At 37.7% G+C, this 20,722-nt stretch overlaps 1 protein-coding gene across 5 annotated transcripts in view; it reads left to right on the forward strand.

Moving 5' to 3' along the window:
* The window catches only part of INPP4B (inositol polyphosphate-4-phosphatase type II B), a 694,433-nt gene that overhangs the window by 324,535 nt on the left and 349,176 nt on the right, over positions 1-20,722 (forward strand). For 4 of the 5 annotated variants that reach the window (XM_047798897.1, XM_047798899.1, XM_047798894.1 and 1 more), the window contains exon 3: positions 2,151-2,216. The exons of the other annotated variant lie outside the window; for it this stretch is intronic. The gene's annotated coding sequence lies outside the window, so the exon portion shown is untranslated. The remainder of the gene's footprint in view (positions 1-2,150; positions 2,217-20,722) is intronic. 5 annotated transcript variants of the gene reach the window in all.

Genomic DNA, 20,722 nt, shown 5'->3' on the forward strand with positions numbered 1-20,722 from the left:
CAGATGACAATACTTAGTTTTAGGTAGATTAAAAAGAGATAAGAGAATGACAGTTTTGTTCAAGTGTTAGAACAAGGCCTCATGTATAAAGCCTACCTCAGACACCTAATGACAATGATCAATTAGACCAATGTGTTTTTTTCAGAGTCTACCTGAAAAAAAGCTTAATGTAGCAGACCCATGCTGTCTCTATGTAACTGTCATATTATTTTTACCTGTTGTGTTTAGAAATCAGTAGATGGTTTTCTTTGGTAGCTACTGAGTGGTAGCTTCATGTTTCCTCCTATTATGAATCTATTTTTCACAACACTTCTCTTTAAAAGCATCTCTGGATCTGTCAGACTCAAAGAATTAGAAACTTTAAGAAAAATTGTGATAAGGTGTTTTGTTTTCCCCAAATTAAATAAGAACCTGGTATGATTTAAAGCTGACTCTCAAGTGTAATCTAAAAAATATAGCAAACTGGTAAATATAACAAAAAAAAGCAGATGGATGTAGAGACCAGTTGGGAGAAGCTGGGAGGGGCAATACAGGGATAGAGGAGTCAGAGGTGCAAATTGTTAGGTATAAAATCAGATACAAGGATGTGTTGTATAACACGGAGAATATAGCCAACATTTTATTTTATATCTTATAAATGGAATATAAGCTTTAAAACTGTGAATCACCATACTGCATATCTGTAACTTATATATATGTAACATATATGTAAAATATACAACATATATAGCACATATATATAACATATATATGATTGTACAGCAACTATATACTTCAATAGAAGAATAAAGCTGACTCTGTAGTTTTTATACTCCCATATTAAAAGTCATATAGAATGGGAAGAAATATAGGAGGATGTGAGAAAATCTTAAATCACACGACATGACTGGAAGAAAGTTTGTTTTGGATAAAGCACAAGAGTTAAAAAGAAACTTTAACTCAATAAACGTTGTTGCTCTCTTTTTAGCAGATAAAATGAAATCTTAGTAATTGGTAGTAAATTTATAATTTGAAAATTATCATTCCTGATAATAAGATAAGAACCAGATGGCATTTTTGGATACACTTATCAAATGACACATAATAACAAATATTTTAATAAACCGCATGGCATAGTGATAAAACACCCAAACCAGATCCTTGGGTTCCATTTTAAATACTGATGCTTAAACTAGCTGTGAGAGTCTGAGTTTCTTTTCCTTTCTTGGCCAATTCCTCGGTCTATGAAATATGGGTAATAATGGTACCTACATCAGAGGGGGTTTTGTTGTGGGTCCTCAAGTCTACCCTCAGGCTAGATGATTTGCTGAAAGGGTTCCCTAGGATTCAGAAAAATTGTTATACTCACAGTCATGGATTCTTACAGCGAAAGGATACAGATTAAAACCAGTGAAGGGAAAGGGCACATGAGGCAAAGTCCGGCTGCTAACTTCCAGGTGTCCTTTCCCAGCAGGTCCCATGGGTGTGTGCTCAATGCTCTCGGCAACAGCGTGAGGACGCGTGTGAAGTGTGGTCAGCCAGGGAAGCTCAGCCAAGCTCTGGTCTCTAGAGTTAACTGGGGTCAGTCACAGAAGTCTGCAGCCCCAGATGACGGACCTCAGCTATTCAGACTTTAGCCGCCCCTTCTCCCAAGCCAAAACAGGTGTTCACCCTAAGTGTGTCTGGTCCAACTAGAGCAGCAGACACCTCAAACATACAGAAACTCTCTCATCAGTCAGAGTATTCCAAGAGCTCAAAGGTTATCTTCCAGGAGCTGGCCTAAGGCCAATTCTAAAGGTAGATCTGTCTTTGGAATGTGTAGCATTTGAGTGACTCGCACCTGCTGGGCTAACCCTTGCCTGCCCAATGATTATGGGAAATACAGGAGTTGGTCCATGTACTTTGGACGAGCGCTTGGCTCAGTAAGCAAATAAATGAGTCAGCTGGAGTTCTTTCTAGCGGACCCCTGTGAGCTGAACAAAGCAGAGTCTTGTTTGGAATACAAACAAGAAATAGCTATATTCCATGGCATGTGTGATCAGGACGTAAGTTCTCAAGTTTGGAAGAATGGGCATTATGAGCAAATCAAATATTTTAGCCAGGCATGTTTTAGAAAAGGAGTTCCCAGTGAAACACCAAATCTTAACATTTTGTCTTTTTGTTCTTTCCAGAGCTCTGAGGTCAGCAAAACAATAATCAAAGAGCAGAGCTATTTGAGGAATACAACAAGGAAGCAGGTACAAGAGTGATTCTCAGTAATTGATCAATAATATTCATTGAGATTGATGATTAATTCAAACTTATAGCCCGTTTCATTTAAAATATTTTATAGAAAGGCCAGTTTGGTGTCTTAGAATGCGTGTGACTGCATATTGTAGGTGGCTGACCATATCCTAAAGAGGAAATGATTTTTAAGCATATATTAAATCAGTTTTGAAGATTTCAGCTAGGCCAGACCTTGGCAGAAATGTGAAGGAATTAACAAATTTACTAATATTACTAAGTCAATACATATCTATTAAAGACCAGTTATATGGCGAACACTCATCTATGAGGCATTTGGTGATTTTTACAGACTTGAACAAAACAGGCAAGGTCCATTCTCACCTTCATGGTGCTCACAGTCCAGTGAACGTGACATGAAATAAATAAGCAAGTATCTATAGTGCATAAAACTATGATAAATGCTATGAAGGGTAATTGCAGAGTTCTGTGGGAGATAAGGAAGGACTCTACTGTTGATGGGCCAATCAGAGGGTATTTCTTTGGAAGATGTTTAAACTAAGAGGTGAAGTGTCAGGAAAAGGGTCGCAGGAAGATGGAAGAGCATTGAATAGAGAAAATAATGAAGGGAAAAAAAAGGATCAAGTGGCTGTAGCGAAGTCACAGAGGTGGAGAGAAGCATGAGATGAAGTGGGGTTGAAAGTGGGATGAACGTGAATATGGCAATAGGGCCTTAATGCTGTGGATGAGATGTCTTTAGCAGACCAGCTCTGCTTGACCACTTTCTGCCCTTAGCATTTCTGTGCTCTGTCATTTACCATTTGGTCTTCTCTCCTGGTCCCCTGAATATAGAAGTTCTCAAATCTACCACCCAACCCCACCCTCCTGCATCTCCTGCCAAATTACAGTGTAAAAGGCTTGGAGTTCCTGTTGTGGGGCAGTGGTTAATGAATCCTATTGAAGAACCATGAAGTTGTGGGTTCAATCCCGGCCTTGCTCAGTGGATTAAGGATCCAGCATTGCCATGAGGTGTGATGTAGGTTGCAGACGTGGCTTGGATCCAGCATTGCTGTGGCTCTGGCATAGGCCAGTGGCTACAACTCTGATTCGACCCCTAGCCTGGGAACCTCCATATGCCGAAGGTGCGGTCCTAAAAAGACAAAAGACAAAAAAGTGGGGGGGGGGGGTGTGCTTATGACTGTGCAAAGAGGTTCTTAGTGTGTCTGAATACTGGTTCCATGAAATGTTCTGTATAGAATGGTTTGGGGTCAGAGTTACTGCTGTGGTGCAGTGGGGTTGGTGGCGTCTCTACAGCACCAGGATGCAGGTTCAATGCCCAGCCCAGCACAGTGTATCCTTTAGGATACAGCAGTTGCTGAGCTGCTGCATAGGTTGTAACTGTGGCTTGAATCTGACCCCTGGTGCAGGAACTCCATATGCCATGGAATGCCCTCCCCACCAAAAAAGGAAAGAAATGGTTAGGGGTTAATATATATTAACATAATATAAGTACTGAGAAGTTCTGTAGTAAATATACATATATTTATATATGTATATATGTGTGTATATGTGTGTGTATACCTTTATTTAACTGGATATTTAACCAAAATGTCCAGGTTTACATTAGGAAATGTTTCAAAAGTTTCTGTCTTGGAAATATGTATTTTAAAGGGTTCCTTATATTCCTGACAGAGGCCTGCTTTTAGGTAACTTGACCTATTTTATGGCTAAGCACAGTAAATTATGTTAGCCAGTTTTCTAGAACCTAGATAACGCAAGCCAGAAAAAAAGAAATGTTTGCTTTGGTGGTTTAGCTTTTTCAGGCAGAAGATATTTCTTGACCTGAATTATATGATTAATTGCTTCAAATCCTGGTTATACTTTACATGTGAAAATATAGTCTTAAGTACCAATAAGGAGCCCTGGAGTAAGAGTTTATCACTAATTTTCATTGTTAGTGATATTTGTTCTCTTAAATCAAACAAAGGAAAACCACACACGCACAAAACAAAACCATACTTTCTGCATCTTAGCTGCTCTGAATCTTTTTCCTTTCCACTGAATGTGCTTATTCTCCCTGATTTGTAAAATTCTCATAATTTAAAAAAGTCCCTAAGTATAGAAGATGACTTTGGGTAGTGCCTACTTTTGCACTTGAAGAAATGATTTGATTTAAAACATAAAGATTTAGTATTTGCAGAAAGAAGTTTCAAGGACTCAGAGTGTTGTGTTAACTGCAGGTCATCCCAGAAGAGAGGTTCTCAGGATCTGTGTTGGGAAGGACATTGACTTTTTAGAGCAATTCAGAATCTTTCTTTTTTTAAAAAAAAAAAAAAAAAAACAAAAACCCACTTTATTATAATTGTTTTACAATGCTCTGTCAATTTCTGCTGTACTATATATCTAATCACTTGTGATGGAACATGATGGAGGATAATGTGAGAAAGAGAATGTATATATACATACATACATGTGTATATATATATATGTATAACTGGGGCACTTTGCTGTGTAATTCAGTCTTTCAAATTAATTAACTATTATGGAAAGTAAGAAAAAAACTCATGAAAAATTCCCTAGGATTGCATAACTTAGAAACATCCCCAGAAAGCCTTGTTTCAGCCCCAGAAAGACAAGAGACAGCTGTCCCCTAGTTACTCCTCTTGCCATTTGCTTTCTACTAGAGATGTGTCTCAAATTTGGAATCTAATTAGAAATCTTAATTGAAACTGGCTTAAAAGGAAAAGAAAGTAAAATGATCAACATGAAAACACAAAAGTAGGGCAGAAAGTGGAAATGGTAATATAGCCAGATTGAATAATCACCTGTCTTAAAATGAGTTGGTGCCTGGGGAACATGTTATCTGGCACAGAATTGAACATTATTGTTTCCTCTTTCAGGAGGAATTTTCTCAACCAAATGACAAGTCTTTTAATTTCTATAAATTGTAATTTTCAGGGATGATATTTTGCTCACTGTAAAACCAATAGTTTTAAAGCTTTGAAGCTGGAGTTAAATCCCAGCTCCCTAACTCTTTCCCTCTCTGACCCTGGATAAACTTTTGAACAGGCTCAATCTCAGGTGGCTTGCAATGTGGTTTCTTTGCAGTTTGTCTCTTGACTTGCACACTGACTACATATATTCAGTTCTAGAAAGAAAAGAAAGAAGAGAAAGTAAAAAGGAAACAAAGCGAAATTCGAGAATGTAAGTCATAATCACTAGTACAGACTATTGCTGATACCAAACATTCAGAAAGTGCTTATTGATTCTGTGCCTTGGAGGCAAAGCCTCAAAGGCAGATTCATTAATCTTTTTACTCAAACTATTTTCTTCTCCTCTTGAGGATATTTTGGAGCCTGCCATCCAAATGTAAATCCCACTTAAAGACATAGTAACATATTAATTCTGAATTATAGTACTTTGCATGGTGTTAGGCATGATAGTTGCTCAATTAATATTGGTTTAATTGAGTGAGGCTATGAACAGGGCCAGGAAGTAGGTAACCCAGATTGCCCCAGCCCCTGGTTTACAGACACCACGTCTACCATCCCAAGCAGGAGTGGCTATGCCTCCCTGTGAATGATTTCATTCAGTGATAGCGTGCCCACTTCCTGTTGCTGCTTCATGCACTCTGCTTCCATCAGATTAGCTAATTTCCTGTTATTTATGCATATTCTACATGTGTGGCTTTAGGTCTTGGCTTGTACTGCCTCCACTTTCAATATTTTCTTCCTTGTTTTCTTTCATTCTCCCTTCCTTCCTCCCCCTTTTCTCCTCCCCCTTCCTTTTATCTCTACCCACCTTTTTGATGTACAAATCTCTTAAAGTCTGACTAAATAACATCTCCTCTATGAAGCAGTCACAGGTATCTCCTGAGATAATTATCTTAACCCCTTTGATTTTTTTTGTTTTGTTTTGTTTTGTGTTCATGCACAGTTGGGTCCTTGTTCTCCATCTTTGAAGAGTGATTTTGAACACAGAGCCAGTGAGAGCCCAGCCACATAGTATGGTTAATGACTCTCCTTTCACCCCCGACTCTATTTTGGTACCTTTTATCAAAAGACTCACCAAGAGAGTGGACCTCTGGTAGTGTTTGCTGCTTGTCTGCATACTGGTGTCTGGGTTACTGATGGTATGCATTTAGACAATGAGCACCAGGCTGCAGTCACGTCAGTTAAGTCTGAGTCCGGTTGGCTTTCTGGAACATAGCCTTAGTTTTTCCTCCTGTGTACCTTGCAGTCAGAAGCCTGGCTCTGCACCCAGTGGCTCAGGTGCTCTGATTCCCAGTACACCTGCCTGCATCCCTTTCCCTGTGGTCTTACCTTACTTTGGGTACCCTCCCTGCTTTATGGCTGAATACACAAGTGATGCTGAGAACTGCTCTTCCAAAGAAGCCCCTTTTACTGCTTCCCTATCCTCCATCTCAAACTTGAAGGCATCCCTATTTATTGAGGCCCATTCAGATCAAACTTAAGTTTGTCAATTAAAAATTGACTTGATAATTTGGACTCTTGGCTCGTATATATCAATTTCTTTCCCAGTTTATTCTTCTCACTTCTTTATTGAATGTTTTTGTTTTCTTTTGTTTGCTTCCTTTTATGTCTCTGCATTCCTCTTGATGAAATGGTTATTATCAAAGCCTTCCAATTGTCCCTCTTTAGGCCACCTTACATTTGTCTAACTGTATTAATAATAGTAAATATTATTAAAATAAATAATGCTAGTCTAGTAATATTTATTGGCCGCCTGCTCTGTTTTCTAATATCTCTTCATTTGTTTGTTTGTTTTATATTCACTGTTTTAATCTACTACAGTAAAATTCATGCTTTTCCGTGTGTGTTCTAGAACTTTTGACAAATGTAAGCAGTCATAGACTCGCTACCACAGCCAAGGTACAGAACACTTTCATTGCCTCATAATCTTCTCTCTTCTACACCCTTATGGTCAACTTCTCTTCTCCAATTCTAATCATTAGAAACCACTGATCTGTTTTGTTTCTATTATTTGCCTTTTCCAGATGCCATGTAAATTGAATCATAGAGTATGTAGCACTTTGAATTAGCTTTCTTTCCTTCATCATAATGTGCTTAAGATTTACTGAGTTTTGTGGGCATTTAGTGATTTACTCCTTTTTATTAGCAGTCCACTTTACAGATTTGATTTAGTGTGATGAATCCATTCATCATTTGAAGAAATTTTGGATGATTTTGAATTTTTAGGTTAAAAAAAACCACAGATTTTTGTGTGATCCTAAGTTTCATTTGTCTTAAGTAAAAAAGCAGGAGTGAGATTTCTGTCTTATATAGTATGACCCAGGCCGTGTTTAACTTCATTAAAAAACCCTCCAGATTTTCTTCCAAAGTGGCTGTACTATTTTGCCTTCCCACAAACAATGTGCGAGAAATACAATTGGTCCATATCCTTATCAGATATTAATATTGATAACTTTAAAATATTTAATTACAGTCATTCAAATAGGTACATAATAATAGTTCATTACAGTTTTAATTTGTATTTTCCTAATGATCTGTAGGTCAGTTTAGAAAAAAATCATCTTAACAACGAGCCTTTCAATCCATGAACATTGTATATATCCTCATTTTATTTTATCATATTTTATTTATTTTATACATGTTTTGTTGATTACAGCATACAGATTCTGTACATATTTTGTTTGATTTCTAGATTTTTTTTTTGGAACTGTAATAAATATATTTTTAAAAATTTTATATTTTTAATTTTCATTGCTAGTTTATAGACAATTGATTTTTATATAAATTGACCTTATATTGTTCATTGTTGATTTTTTGTCTTGTGTTTATTGTTTTATTGGCTGCACCTGTGGCATGCAGAATTTCCTAGGTCAGGGATTGAATCCAAGCCTCAGTAGTGACAACGCCAGATCCTTAACCACTAGGCCACCAGAGAACTCCTATTGTGCATCTTTGATAAACTTATTTCTAACTTTTCTTGGTATATATTTTTAGGTATTTTCTACATATACATTCATATTGTATGCGAAAAGAAACATTAGTTGTTGCTTTCCAATCTGTGTGTCTTTTATTTTTTTTACTTGCCTTATTGCATTGGTTATAACCTCCAGCATAATATTGAAGAGGAAAGATGAGAGTGGAAATTCTTACATTATTATTGACCTTAGCAGTCAAGTATTGAGTCTCTTATTATCCAGTAATGATGGTAGCTATAACATTTTTGGAGATGCCCATTATCAAGTTCAATTCCTAAACTGCTGAGAGTTTTAAAAAAATTTTTTGGATTGGAGTTTTGATTTTCTGAATATTGAATTTTGTCAGTTACTTTTTATGTGTCTTTGAAATAATTGTATGTTTTTCTTTTTAATCTGTTGATATAGTGAATCACATTGATGTATTTTTGAATATTTAACTGGCTTTGCACTCCTAGATAAACCCTTCTGTACACTGGCTTATTCTAAGATAAACCCCTTTTTTACATTGTTGAATTAGGTTTGCTATAGCTAAGACTTGGTTGATAATAATTTGTGATTCTAAGTTCATAGAGATATTAGTCTGTATTTTTTTTTCTGTAGCATCTTTTATTGTACATTAGGATAATGTTGGCCTTATAAAATGAGTTGTAGCTATTTCTCATTTTTGTTTTTCCTGAAGAGTTTGTGTAGACTTTTATTATTTGCTCTTCAAGTTTTTGCTAACATTCATCAGGAAAGGCACCTAGCCAGGAGTTTTATTTGTTGCTTTTAAATATGAATTCAAGTTTCATAATAGGTATAAGACTATTCAGATTATACATTTCTTCCTGAATGAGATTTAGTTGTTTTTTTTGTTCAATAAACTGTTCAATTTTATTTTCATTACACTTTCTTAAAGTTGAAGTATAGTTAATTTACAATGTTGTGTTAGTTTCTAGTGTACAGCAAGGTGATACAGTTATAGATCTGTGTGTGTGTGTGTGTGTGTGTGTGTGTGTGTGTGTGTGTATTTTCAGATTCTTTTCCATTATAATTTATTACAAGATACTGAATGTAGTTCCCTGTGCCATGCAGTAGGGTCTTGTTGTTTATTAAGTTACACTTTTATCTTCATATTTTTATAGAATATGAAGATTCTATAAGAATTTTATAAGAAGAAGATACAGATTTTTTTATCATTTAAGTTTTTTTTTTTCCTGTAGTTATGTCCCTACCCCCATTCCTGATGTTAGTAACTTATGGCTTCTCTCTTTTTTCTTGGTTAGTCTGACTAGAAGTTTATCAATTTTATTTATCTTTGCAAGAAACATCTTTTAAATTTTTTGGTTTTCTTTCTTTTTTTTAATTTTTTTTGTCTTTTTTGTCTTTTTAGGGCTGCACCTGGGGCATATGGAGATTCCCAGGCTAGGGGTCAAATCGGAGCTGTAGCTGCCAGCCTATGCCACAGCCACAGCAATGCCAGATCCGAGCCATGTCTGCAACCTACACCACAGCTCATGGCAACCCCGGATCCTTAACTCACTGAGGGAGGCCAGGGATCGAACTCTCATGGTTCCTAGTTGGATTTGTTTCCTCTGAGCCATGATGGGAACTCCTGATTTTCTTAATTGTTTTAATTTTTGGTCACATTGATTTCTGATTTTATTTATGCTATTCTTTTCTTTCTGCTTGCTGTGACTTTAATGTAGTCTTTCTAGTTTCCTAAGATAAGAGATTAGGTCATAGATTTGAGATTTTTATAATATTAGCATACTAAATTTCTGTAAGTACTACATTAGTTGTTGCTTTTCACAAATTTTGATATTGTTTTTTACTTTCATAATTCAAATTATTTCCTAATTCCTTTTGTGATGCCCTCTTTGCCCCAGTGATTATATACGAGTGTGTTGTCAATTTTTGAAATATTTGCCTTTTGTAGATATTTTTCTGTTATTGAAATCTAGTTTAATACCACTATGTTCTGAAAACATATTTATATGATTTCAGTTTTTTTTTAATTTAGTTTTTATTGTTATTTCCCCCAAAACACTTTTTTTTCCCCTACTGTACAGCATGGGGACCCACTTACATATACATGTATACATAATTTTTTCTCCATTGTCGTGCTGCATTGTAAGTATCTAGACATAGTTCTCAGCACTACACAGCAGGATCCCATTGCTAACCCATTTCAAAAGCAATAGTTTGCATCCCTTAACCCCAAGGTCCCAATCTTTCCCGCTCCTTCTCCTTCCCCCTGGGCAACCAAGAGTTTATTCTTCAAGTCCATGATTTTCTTTTCTGTGGAAAAGTTCATTTGTGCTGTATATTAGATTCCAGTTATAAGTGATATCATGTGGTATTTATCTTTCTCTTTCTGACTTACTTCACTCAGTATGAGACTCTCTACTTCCATCCATGTTGCTGCAAATGGCATTATTTCGTTCTTTTTAATGGCTGAGTAGTGTTCCAATGTGTATATGTACATCTTCCTAACCCAGTCATCTGTCGATGGACATTTGGGTTTGTTTCCATGTGTTGGCTATTGTGAATAGAGCTGCAATGAACATGCGGGTGCATGTGTCTTTTTAAGGAAAGTTTTGTCTGGATATATGCCCAAGAGTGGGACTGCTGGATCATATGGTAGTTCTATATATAGTTTTCTAAGGTACCTCCATACTGTTCTCCATAGTGGGTGTACCAGCTTACATTCCCACCAACAGTGCAGGAGGGTTCCCTTTTCTCCACACTCCCTTCAGCATTTGTTATTTGTGGACTTATTAATGATGGCCATTCTGACTGGTATGTCATGGTAGTTTTGATTTGCATTTCTCTAATAATCAGGGATGTTGAGCATTTTTTCATGTGCTTGTTGGCCATCTGTGTATCTTCCTTGGAGAAATATCTATTCAGGTTTTTTGCCCATTTTTCCATTGGGTGGTTGACTTTTTTGCTGTTGAGTTGTATAAGATGCTTGTATATTATTAAACCCTTGTCAGTTGCATCATTTGAAACTATTTTCTCCCATTCTGCAAGTTGTCTTTTTGTTTTCTTTTTGGTTTCTTTTGCTGTGCAAAAGCTTATCAGTTTGATTAGGTCCCATTGGTTTATTTTTTGCTCTTATTTCTGTTGCCTTGGGAGGCTGAGCTGAGAAAATATTCATGAGGTTGATGTCAGAGAATGTTTTGCCTATGTTCTCTTCCAGGAGTTTGATGGTGTCTTGTCTTATATTTAAGTCTTTAAGCCATTTAGAGTTTATTTCCATACATGGTGTGAGGGTGTATTCTAGTTTCATTGATTTGCATGCAGCTGTCCAGGTTTCCCAACAATTCTTGCTGAATAGACTGTTTTTTTCCCATTTTATGTTCTTGCCTCCTTTGTCAAAGATTAATTGACCATAGGTGTTAGGGTTTATTTCTGGGTTCTCTCTTTTTTTCCATTGGTTTGTCTGTCTGTTTTGGTACCAGTATCACACTGTCTTGATGACTGTGGCTTTGTAATATTTCCTGAAGTCTGGGAGATTTATGCCTCCTGCTTGGTTTTTGTTTCTCAGGATTGCTTTGGCAAATCTGGGTCTTTTATGGTTCCATATAAATTTTTGGAATGTTTGTTCTATTTCTGTGAAAAATGTCATCGGTAATTTGGTAGGGATTGCATTGAATCTGTAGATTGCTTTGGGTAGTATGGCCATTTTTGCAATATTAATTTTTTCTAACCCAGGAACATGGAATATCTTTCCATTTCTTTACATCTTCTTTAATTTCCTTGATTAATGTTTTATAGTTCTCAGCATATAGGTCCTTTGCCTCCTTGTTCAGGTGTATTCCCAGGTATGTGATTTTTTGGGGTGCAAGAATAAAAGGTAATGTCATAAAAACACTCCCTACAAATAAAAATCCAGGACCAGATGGCTTCACAGGCAAATTCTACCAAACAGACAAAGAGAAACTGGTGCCCATCCTCATTAAATGTTTTAAAAAGGTTGAAGAAGAAGGAACACTCCCAACGACGTTTCCTGATACCACCGTCACCCTAATTCCAAAACCAGACAAAGATACCACCAAAAAAGAAAAGTATAGGCCAATATCTTTGATACATATAGACACAAAAATTCTCAACAAAATTTTAGCCAACCCAATCCAACAACATATCAAAATGATCGTACATCATGACCAGTTGGGATTCATCCCACGTTCACAAGGATGGTTCAACATACGCAAATCAATCAACGTCATATACCACATTAACAAAAGAAAAGTCAAAAACCATGTGACCATCTCAATAGATGCAGAAAAAGCATTTGTCAAAGTCCAACATCCACTTATGATAAAAACTCTCACCAAAGTGGGTATAGAGGCAACATTCCTTAACATAGTCAAAGCAATTTATGTCAAACCCACAGCAAATATAATACTCAATGGAGAAAAATAGAAAGCCTTCCCCCTAAAATCTGGAACAAGACAGGGATGCCCACTCTCACCACTGCTATTCAACATTTTATTGGAAGTCCTAGCCACAGCAATCAGACAAACAAAAGAAATAAAAGGCATCCAAATAGGAAAAGAAGAGATAAAACTGTCACTCTATGCAGATGACATGATACTATATATAGAAGCCCTAAGGACTCAACACCAAAACTACTTGAACTGATCAACAAATTCAGCAAAGTTGCAGGATATAAGATTAACATTCAGATATCAGTCGCATTTCTGTATACTAACAATCAAACTTTAGAAAAGGATTTCAGTTTTTTGTTTATTTTTTATTAGAGTTGATTTACAATGTTGTGCCAACTTCTGCTATACAGCAAAGTGACCCAGTCGTATGTATATGTACATTCCCTTTCTTACATTCTACAGTAGGACCTTGTTCTTAATCTCAATTCTTTTAAATTTGTCACAGTTTATGGCTAGTGTCAAAAATGAGGACTATCTTCAGGTCAAAACTATAAGAACACAGTGGGGAAAATGAAAAATTTATCTTCATGTACTTACTTCTAGAAGTTTTAGATTCTTTTCACAATTTTCCTACATTTGTTTATTTTTCAAAATCCTCAGGTAGCTTGCTTTTTGTGTTTGCTTCTTATTGGTGGGGGATACGACAGTTAGTTGCCTTGGTCCATCTCTGCTAGAAATGGAATACCTGAAAAGTTTGCATATATTAATTTATTTAATTCTTTCCACAATGCATTAGATGGGTATTGTCATTTTCCCAATTTATGATAAGGAAACTAAGAAATAGTATGCTTGAGTTAATTGCCCAAGGTCCCAAAGTTGCTACCTAGGTAGCCTGGGTCTGTATTAGCTGTCTTCACCACTTTGCTTTGGTTTCTCTCATGCTAAATTATTGTAATAATCATTGCCATGTAAAAGGATTCATATATGCTTGCTAAACTAACATAGAGCTAATTATAAAAGACCTCGGAACAAGAGCGAGAAATAGTCAAACAAAGGCACATTTATTAACATGCCAGACAAGGGAACAACAACTGGTGAAGAAATTCTCAGAGTAGTTTCCTAAGGGAAAAAGAGCCGGGGAGTGTTAAGTACTAAAATGTTGTGGTGGTGGCAGGGAGATAGATGGGCATGGGGAGTGAGAGTGTGGAAATAGGAGGGAGAGAAGGGTGCAGAGGTGGGTGTTATGTTGGTTATGCTATTTAAGGATTGAAAACTAGTTCTATGGCAAGGACAGAATATAAAAGGAAACTTTTCTGTTTCCAGCGGTATATTCCATAGAGATACTCAATAAATAAATGTCACGTGAACTAATGATTATGGCATTACTTTTCTTTTCCTTACATGTACGATCAAAATTACCCTAAAAGTTGGAGAGTCTCAGCCTGAGATTGAAAAGATGGGAAAAGAAAAAGCAAAGTCTATACATGTTTTATTCAGTATTTGGACATAAAGTAATGATATACTTTTCACATAAAATCTGAGCTTGGATACCATACTGCCTCAATGATAATCCTTTATATACTCCATCTGATCATAGAAGATTAGCACATATTACAGAGGGAATTCATTAAGTTAATCCATGGTTTTCTTTAGTTGCATGAGATGCACCAGAGAAATCCTAAATGAATTTGCAGGTGGAACAATGGCTTTGAACTTCAATACTCTGACCTGTTCTTTTTGCAGATATTCTTCCCAGTTCAAGTTTAGCAACTGAATTTTCTTTTTCTTTCCTTGTCTTTTCTCTTTTTCTTTCTCTCTTTCTTTCTCTCTTTCTGTGTGTACATATTGTTTCCCCTTGCCATAGTGCAGTTTTATTGAGTAAATATTTTAAGGTAGAATGTGCAATTGTGTACATATTTGAGTGTAAAGAAAGTGATCTTCAGTGAAAAATTCATCATCTGTGTGTGGTAAGCGGTATGAATGTGAAAACTTAGTTATATCATATTATATTCTTTGTAGATAACCTCAGGCACTCTATAACGTCTCTAGAAAGTTAAAATGAAATTATAATGTTCACAAATATACATTTATACTTGCCTATCATAACAAAAAGCAGAAGATAAAATTTTAATTAAATTTATGATCTGTCTTACTTTGAAATTTAGAATTTCAAAAGAAAATGAGCAATTAATCATCAGAAACTGTGGCAAATTCAGTCAATACTAATTTGAACCTGAAATGTATCATCATCATGAGAAATTTAATCAGTTCTCTGAATGAATAACTTCTGATGTCTGTATTAGAAATGGCCTGAGGATATAGCCAAAGCTTCAGTTTTAGTTCTGCCTGAGCACATGGTATTTAACTGGCCTTGGGCATACATGTGTGACAGTGTTCTGAAGGATTGTGATACATTTGCCATTGCTGAGGCAGCACTTGCTTAGAGTCCTCTTAAGTACGTGTGAAAAAAGAATCAACCTCCCTCCAAATTAAAATTTCTCTCTAAACATCTCTGCTTCTTGAGATAGGTTTGAGATGGGCCTCTAGGAGTCATTATATTTGGAATATGCAGCTGTCGAATAAAAGTATCAGAAAAAAAAAAAGCCTTATCATCTTAAGTGTGAACAGTAGACTCCTGTCTTTTGCTTAGTTTTCAGATGACAGAGAAAGCCATTAAAAATATGTGTCTAGTGAATTGCTATATAACCCTCTGGTACTATTTTTTAAACCTCTGCTGTGTAATAGCAATTTTTTTTAAGCCGGTTTTAAAATTTCTTGTTTTGTAAGCAAAATGCAGTGTGTCACATGAAGTAATTATAGAAGAAAGTCTACATGAAATTTCAGTCTTTTTTGGAAGATTTAATGAAAGCTCCTATCCCTTGGATGATGTGTGAGAAACAACCAGGAGTGTCACACTGTGAAGAAAAGGGTAAAAGCCCACCTTAGAACAAAAGGTCTTCTTCCCAATCCTAGCATGGCCACTGGCCCCATGGAGTTTTTCTCTCCCATCTCTGGCTCTCAGTGTTCTCATCCTCTGAATGCAACATCCCTTAGTTTCCTTAAGTTTCTTCAATTCTATTTTCCGTTAGAAATTTTTATCTCAGTATTTTAAAGAGTGACGATAGACATACGTAACCAACCTCTTGGGAAGAGATGATTGAGGTTAAATCAAGCATGTTTTCACGTCTTTACTTTGTAATTCTTCAGGTTGCTTTCACATGTGTGACCATCATAGAACACAGCCTAACAAATCAGAGAGCTGATTAGCTGTATTCACAAAGTCGGTTCAAGGACCCCCCAACCTCAGGACATCAGTGCACTGGTGGAAACTGGTGCAGATCTGATGTGGTGCTGAGATGTTCTGATTTCTCAGGATTAAAGGTGCTTTGCCACAGGGATTGGCAGAGCCTCCCTCTCCTACTTTATGTACAGTAGAGACCATGTTGTTTTTAATCCTAACTTGAAATAAATGAGTGGCGGACAGACCTCGGATTTACAAGGCAAATCAAAGGCAGAGTCCCTTTGACCATGCTTGCTGAACTGAGTTGTCTGTATTGCTGCTTTGTGTTCTGTCCTTCTCAACATCAAGATTTTGCTAGTTTCAGTGACCATTTAGGTGGGTGTCAAGGGTCCCAGGCAAATAACCAAGATGGTAAAATCCTGGAAAGAATGGAAACACTGGAGATAGGACACAAGCCAGTTGCTGGAGAAACTGAAGGCCAGGCTAGGATGCATGACAGCCCCTGGCTTCAGTCTAGAACGCTGGTGAAGTAACACAGCCCTTAGCCTATATTGGCTTTTCTTCTGGTGGAACTCCCTACCCACCTCTCCCAGGTGATGAACCTGGAATCTGGGGGGTCTTCTGTGCTGTAAAGTGGTGCTTCTCAAGCTTGAATGTGCATAGGAATTGCCTGCTCTACAATAAGGAGTCTAATTTAGTATATTCGGGGTCTGTCTCAAGGTTCTGCATTTCTAACAAGCCTCCATGTGATGCAGGTAGTGCACGCTCGCCCAGGCACCACGTTTTGAGTGGCAGTCTTAAAAAGATGTTGCTATCTGGTCTTGCTCAATCCACATGGCTTCTGTTCTGTTCTGATCTGTGCTGCTTCCTCATGGTGAAGGTGAGGAGGACATAGCTGGCTAGTTCAATCCTGAGCTCCCAAAGCTGGACTTTTGATCAAACTGGAGCCCCTGACAACTCTCCTTTATATTCCCCTTGTGTCAAAGCAGATCCTCACAGAATTTAACATTAGTAGTAAACTCATACCTATGGCCTAGGGAATTCAATTGTCTGTTGACACAATAGGTTTTCCTGGGCAGACTCGCTGCCCCTGAACATTCATCCAATTGCTGTGATGGGAGTTGTCCTCTTGTCTGCTCGGGGCTGTCGTGAGAAACCAGGAAGGACTTTGACCTTAAATACATGCCTGATTTTTTTTTTTTTTTAGGTAAAATATTCACTGATTTATGCTAATTTTTTCCAAAGGGAATTTTTTCCCAAAAAATCATTTTTAGAAATTCCACTACTATTTTTGAATGATATGTAATAAAAATAAACCCCTATCATTGAGAAAAGGGTCTGGTTGCAAACCATGAGGATATAATTATCCCGTGGTGATGATAGCCTTCAGAGTACACTGATATTTCCCATGAGGGGAAAGAAGCTGAGAAAGTAGAGGTAAATTCCATCTGGATCATATTCCTGGTTTTACTTCTTGGCGTTGTGTAGCATTCAGCTGATCCTTGGAAGCTCTGCCCAACCATGCTCCGTATTGCAAAGTCCAGTTGTTTAGAAGTGATTTTTGGCATCATGAATTATATCTGGTATAGCAGAATGAAATCCTGGCTCCAGAAGTTTTGTGACACTGACATGAAGCGAGCAGTTTAGTAGCTTATCTCCTGAGAGGCTGTACCATTAACAGACCAGAGGCTTGCTATTCTGTTTCTTTGTGACGTGGGTAGGAAATAGTAATTCATTCAACACTTTGTATCAAAGCACTGTCTGGAAGCCTAACAAAAGTTGGAGTTGTACAGTCACCAAGCCTCCAGCACTCCCTGCCGGGACCTTGGCCTGAACAGGCCGGGAAACATCTGTAACCAGATCCACGTAGAACCCAAGAATGTCCCATTGTATGATGCCTTTCATCCATGTCATCCCTGGGTCCTTTCTAAACCACAGGAACCTCCCAGCATGTAATTTTTTTTTTTTTTTTTTAGCCACTCCCATGGCATGTGGAAATTCCTGGGGCCAGCCATTGAATCTGTGGCACAGCAGCAACCCAAGCCAGCAGTGACAACTCGGATCCATAACCTGCTAAGCCACAGAGGTGCGCCACCCTGTCACATGTTTTTGCCCATTGTGCTCTCCCCGTTTTTGCCATGGGCTTAGATGGCCATGACTGCATTTTCCTCGGATTCTTTCACTTTTGAAATATAAGGTCCTTGGGGATTTCTGTTTCTATGAGAAATAGTCTCATCCACCTTCTAACTCTTCAGAAAATGTGTTCTTTGTCTCTTTGTCTTAATGGAAACCTGGATTTCTGGAGTTTTCTGCTTCCCTGCTGCCTACTCTAATGTAGAAGGGCCATAATCACAGAGCCTGGGGGCAGGGTTACTATTTTTCCTGGTGCCACGAGAGGCCCCCTAAGCTGTTAAGTCTGGTTATGCCACATCTCTACCCCTATTTATCATGCTCATTGGCCAAGCTCCTTTAGACTTTTTCACCAGACATAGTTGGGTCCCAGGCTCTGCCTGCTGTTCCCTTGGGTGATTGCAACCACCGTGGGAATAACCCATCTAGCGGCTTTGCTGGCCCAGATTCCTCATCTTATGGACTCTAAGGACCATCAACACCACACCATTTCAGCCACCCACTTACTCTGTGGCAGTACTCTGGACTTCTCATCACTCAGGGCTAAGTTCTCTCTGCCCCAGTATGTCACTCATTCCCCTTTAATGACCTCCCAATCCAGCCTAGGACCTTTTCAGTCACATTAGTAATATTCCATTCTTGGTTTCACCCTTCTCTCACTGCATCAGCAGACAAAACCCCAACACTCTGTCAACTAAGCCAGCTGTCCTCCACCAGGATGCCAAGCTGCTTAGAGAAAGCCACACAACTAGTCCTGCTAGGATTGTTTTCACACCCAACAAGCAGAGTTGAGTGGTTGAGACAGACAGTATGGCCTCAAATGTCTAAACTATTTATTATCTGTTCTTAGAAAAATTATGCCAACCCCTGCCTTGGGCAATTATCTTTAACAGTCACTGAAAGTAAGAAAAGGTGAAATTAACATTTATTTTCCTTTATGCCATTTATAGTGCTCTTTATTTCTTTCCTTGATCCAGGTATCTCTCTGTTAATGTCATGCTTGAAGAACTTCCTTTAATATTTCTTGCTGTGCAGGTCTGCTTATAATGAATTTGTCAGTTTTTTATTTGTCTGGGTGAAAGTTTTTATCGCTCTTAATTTGTCCAGGTTATTTTTATGTTGTACAGAATTTTGGGCTGAAAGTTTCAGAACTTTAAAGATGTCACTTACATAGTTTCTAACAAGAAGTCCAAGATATTTTCTTGGTTTTTTCTCTATATGTGCTTTACTGTTTTGCTCTTGTTGTTGCAAAAATTTTCCCTTATCTTTGGTTCTCAGTAGATTGAATATAAGTAGAATTTTTACAAATTTTTTGTTTGATTTGCTTTTTTGATTATTGGGGTGTGTGTGTGTGTGTGTGTGTGTGTGTGTGTGTGTACCCTACTCTCCATGGTGTTTTCTCAGTTTCTTAGATTAGTGTTTTGATGTATATAAATATTTTTGGAAAATCCTAGGCCATTATCTTTTCAAATATCTAATCTGTCTTTTTCTTTCTTCTGAGATTCAAATAATGCATTTTGATTGCTATTGCCTCACAGTGTTTGAATGACTTCATGCATTTTCCATTTTTTTTTCCATTTTTTTTTAATATTTCAGTCTGGGTTATTTCTATTGGCCTGTCTTGAATTTTACCAATTATTTCCTTGATGGTGTCACATCTACCGAGGAGCCCATCAAAGGCATTCTTCATCTCTTATGTTGCGTTTACATTCTTAACATTCCCATTTGATTCTTTCCAATAGTTTATGTCTTTTCTAAACATCTCCATATCATCATGCAAGTTTTCTTGCTTTCCCATTACAGTCTTTAGTATATTCTCTTTCTGATGGGTCCATCGTTTGGGTCATATCTGCGTCTGATTCTCTTGATTACTTGTTTGCTTTTTTGGTTGACTTCATCATCTTCCTCACCTTCATCTTCATCTAGTTTGGGTGGTGTGTAGGATAGTAGAACATGAGATAAAGCATCTAGGCCTACAAGTGGGCTTTCCTCTTTTCTTTTTTTTTTCTTTTTTTTTTTTTGGTCTTTTGTCTTTTGTTGTTGTTGTTGTTGTTGCTATTTCTTGGGCCGCTCCCGCGGCATATGGAGGTTCCCAGGCTATGGGTCGAATCGGAGCTGTAGCCACCGGCCTACGCCAGAGCCACAGCAACGCGGGATCCGAGCCGTGTCTGCAACCTACACCACAGCTCACGGCAACGCCCGGTCGTTAACCCACTGAGCAAGGGCAGGGACCGAACCCGCAACCTCATGGTTCCTAGTCGGATTCGTTAACCACTGCGCCACGATGGGAACTCCTTTTTTTTTGTCTCCTCTTTTCTTGCTAAGCTTTTAATTTGTGCATTGGGGAACTTGAATCAATCTAGTCAATAACTGAGCTGGGTTTGGGTTTTGTTGTTGCTGTGGCCACCCTCAGTGCACCACCAGCTTCAAACTCCTCTAGCATTCACTTGTGTTTAGGGAAGGGTTTGGGTGGCTAGATAATTTGTTCTCTGCCTTCTACTTTAGTCTTTTCCTGGCAGCTTCCATGTCAGAGTGGTCCATTGTTTGGGGTCTGACAACCATTCCTCCTTTGCAAGAAAGCTCTGCTCCATGGAGGCATTTATCTTTCCTTAGATTTCAGCCTGGTTGGTGGCTCTGAGAACTCAGGTCTCTGATTAGTTAAAGAAAAGTAATGATTTTATGTATTATTCAGCTTGTTCTTGAGTTCATGATAGGAGAAATATTCTTTACATCTTTGTCTAAACAGAAGCTGAAAATTGCTGTGTCACAAACATATTTTCCCAGTATGTAATTTTTCATCTCATG

The sequence above is a fragment of the Phacochoerus africanus genome, chromosome 10 (genome assembly GCF_016906955.1).
Source record: "Phacochoerus africanus isolate WHEZ1 chromosome 10, ROS_Pafr_v1, whole genome shotgun sequence".
Lineage (NCBI taxonomy): Eukaryota > Metazoa > Chordata > Mammalia > Artiodactyla > Suidae > Phacochoerus > Phacochoerus africanus.